This window comes from Pteropus alecto, unplaced genomic scaffold (assembly GCF_000325575.1).
Source record: "Pteropus alecto unplaced genomic scaffold, ASM32557v1 scaffold5, whole genome shotgun sequence".
Taxonomy (NCBI): domain Eukaryota; kingdom Metazoa; phylum Chordata; class Mammalia; order Chiroptera; family Pteropodidae; genus Pteropus; species Pteropus alecto.
The window spans coordinates 371,843-375,733 of NW_006441953.1; positions in this window are offsets into that span (position 1 = coordinate 371,843).

Sequence of the window (3,891 nt, forward strand, 5' to 3'; positions counted from 1 at the left end):
AGACCCGGGGTTTAAGGCACTTAAGCATCTTGCATTAACAAAAAGTTGTTCTTATAATTGTAAATGTAACCTTTTTTTCTCTATCTTCGCTTCAGAAAAAAATGCTACATGAAAGACCATGAGTATCTTTTTAAAGCAATTAATGGCTTAAGGGCTACAAAATACTTTGGAAAAAAAACAACAACAAGATTTCCCCCCTACTAAACAGCAATAAGAAACACATTTCATCTGACTCTCCATATTTCCATCAGTAAAAGGATTAGATCAGCTCAACAAACACAGAGTTCCACATTGGCTTTTTACTTTATGCCTGCTAAGCCTCATTTAACTACAGAGACCTTATTGAGTTAAATTATTATTCTGTCTCTTTAGGTGAAATGTTATTAAAAACATAGATTACATTCCTGGGGATACTGTTAGCATTCCCAATATCTTCATTGACTGGCTTTTCTGTTTTCTTGTCTTCAGTTTTCAGTATTCTTAATCGTCTTTCAATCCGGATGGCTCTTTTTCCATTTAAAAAACTATTTGTTTATTGAAAGGTTAAACCTTTACATGCTTCAATATTTAAAAGGTTAAAAAAACTGTCCCTTAGTTACCTAGAAATATGTGCTTTCCCCATATTTTCTTTGGTCACTCGCTGTTGTGCACATTGCTTCCCTTATTGAATGTCCTTCAAACATCTTCAATTTTTGTCTCTCACTTCTTCAAAATGTAGCTTAATACTCTCTTTTAATGAACTTTCCCTTAACCATCATCTCTAAAATTGATCCCTTATTTCTCTTATGATATGTGAATGTGGTTTATACCCTACTTTCTTTAATATGAATGTGGCTTATACCCTACTTTCTTTAATATGGTTAAACTTCCTAACGTTCCCAAGTTATTTTCTTTAATATGATTAAACTTCCTAATGTTCCCATAGTTAATTTCAGATTTCCAAACAGCTTACAGATTTGTAGGATCCTTGAAAGCAAGAAGTTTATTTCTTTTGTTTTCCACATAGCAGGTAGTCTAAATTGATGCAAACAGTTAATGCCTCTTACCTCTCTATCCCCAGAAAATGTTATGTGGTGATTATTAAAATTTGCTGCAGAGGTTTGGAAACTCACAATGCCCTAGCTTCACACCATACCAATTAGATCAGAGTCTCTGGGGGTGGGATGTAAGCATGAGTACTATTTAAAACTCTCCAAGTGCAGCTAAGTTTGAGAATCAGTAACCTAACCAACCTCCACGCCCTCAATCTTAGTCGATCTCATTTCATGAAAACATGCTCTCCTACCAACGTCAAACATGCCCCCTTCTGCATCTGCACCCGTTTGCTCCTGCTTTGTCTTCTTGTAGCTAAGATAGAGCTCCTCTTCCTCCCACAGGCTTCCTTCCAGTAGCTATATTTTCTTTGTTCTCCTTCACTGAAAACCTTCTCATAAGGCTTTGGTATGCAGATAATTGTCACTTTTTCACCTATGAGTTTCTTTTCAACCAACTTATATCTGGCTTTCATTCCCATTAGGCTTCCAAAAATGTTCTTGTCACATTGCCAAACCTAAGGGTCAGTTTTCTGCTTCTACCTTTCAGCTGCGTGACACTGTCTTTTCTTGATTTCCAGGAGACCACATTGTTGCTCCTCCTCTTCCTCTATTGCCTTCTGCCCTTTTATTGCTTCTTCACTACAATTTCAAGATGGCAGCTTCTTAGGGCTTGGTCCTAAGACCTTTGTTTTTTCTATCCATTTTCATGTACAACTCATACATAAAGATGATTTCAGATAGTAGATGGTTGAAAATTTTTTACCTTAATAGGTCAGTATTTCTTTTTGGTGATATTAGAAAAGACGATAACCTACAAATGAAACTCACTTAAAGACTATAAAGCGAAGGGGGATGAGTCTTAGTAGCAAATCATATGGCAAACTCCATAACACACCCTTTACACATCGGTCTTCTTTCTCTAAATTTCTTCAGGTCACAGTTACATTTGCACTTTCTCAAATCCTCCATCGACTGCTAGATTTCCTTTTTCTTTAGCCATTTCCCCAAACATACTTCCATTCTTCCCCCTTCCCACTCACTTCCAGTGGAAACACATCTTCTTGATGACCTACTGTATACCATGAATGGAAACTGCCTGTATTACTGAGAAGTTGGGGTTCACCCACTGGGAAATCTTCAAAATAGGGAATATATATATTGCAAGGCAGACATCGAAAATTTGCTTGATATAGAAGAAATACTCTGGGGAAGAAAGAGATGTAGCAATAAAATAATATAAAATGTATTTTAATAATAAAGGCTGTCTTAAATATGTTTTTATTGTCTAAGAAACTAGAATAATTCACATTTAGAAATGTTGGTAACTTTAGGAATGGGGAGTCTCAAAAGCTCCTGGGTCAAGATCAAAGCTGCCATCTTTATCACAAACTTACTTACGTATTTAATAGGACTAAGCGTTATCAATAAATAAATCGACCTAATTATTAAATTTGCATCTCTAAGATTCTAATAGGATAGTTCTAATATAATAAATTTACTTTTTTCTAATAGTTCTGTTTGAATCTTTTTAACTCTGATATGTCAATAAAGTCTGACATGATATATCTAATAATTCCATCAGTACCTATAGGTTATATTTATTAGATTATAATAAAGCTCTAAGAAATAAACTGTTTCTGTAGGACAGGAAATAAAACAATACAGATTCAACAACTTAATGAGTAACCAATTTTTATTGTTATCCTATTAATGCACTTTGGCTTTGTTTTGCAATCTTCAATGGGGTTCTTTAATGTGGAGAGTAATCTGTTTTCAGTGTCATAAATTATATCTGCTGAGAAACTGTAAACAAGGCAGGTAAATATGATATAAATCCTCAGTTCCTTGACAATGAAACAATATTTACTCTATACATTTATATAATGCCTTTTAATAAATCTGCTCTCGCAGTTATATAGGCTTATATACTATATTCCTGAATATTTACATGTTAAAAATTTAGCTAACATTATTAAATAAAATATGCTTTATTCTCCTATATTGACAAAATTCTATTTACAATGATAGAAATAGAAAAATGTGAAGAGTAATGTTATTTTTATATAACTCCAATTTAGAAAATGTAAAGGATGACTGATTTTAATTGTGGTTGACATGTCTGACCTTCTGTTGATAGACCAGTGATGTTGGGATAGTATGAAGTAAAGGTATATGCAATTAATAAATTATTATATATTTACTCTGTAAGACTTGTTTTTCTTTCATTTTAGAAAAATAACAAATTATGTTATGATCATTTAATATGTTGACAGTATGTCAAATGAGACGTTTTTAATTCATTAAAACTTTTCAACAGTTTTAAAACTTAATTCTGCTGAAGCAGTAATATCTGTATTTTTAATACAATTCTTAAAGCAATACTTAGATTTGGTAATGAATCATGAATTTTACATGTCATATGATATATTATTAATATGTCATAAGATTTTACAAAATATTTAAAATTTCATTGTTATTACCTATATTGCAATTTATCCTATCTTTTAGAGCAATATTTAAATCTGTATAATAATATAAAGAATTGATAGCACACTTGACTGATGCTATCTAGACTTATATATTCAAGTGTAATATGAATTGCATAATATTGAAAATTTTTCCTCATCTATCGTGTACAACTGTAGTGATTATTATTATCAGCTAGTTTGTATTTCTGGAACCACAAATGGAACACACACAAAAAAATCAAAAAGTGAACACTAGGCAGGATACAGTATTTTCTTATGCAAGAAACTATTGCATTGTCTTGGTTTCAGAATTGCCTTGTAAATATGCTTTGCTGTAAACAAGTTGCTTTGTTTCTAAACAAAGAAGTATATTTCTGAGGCAAAGAAAC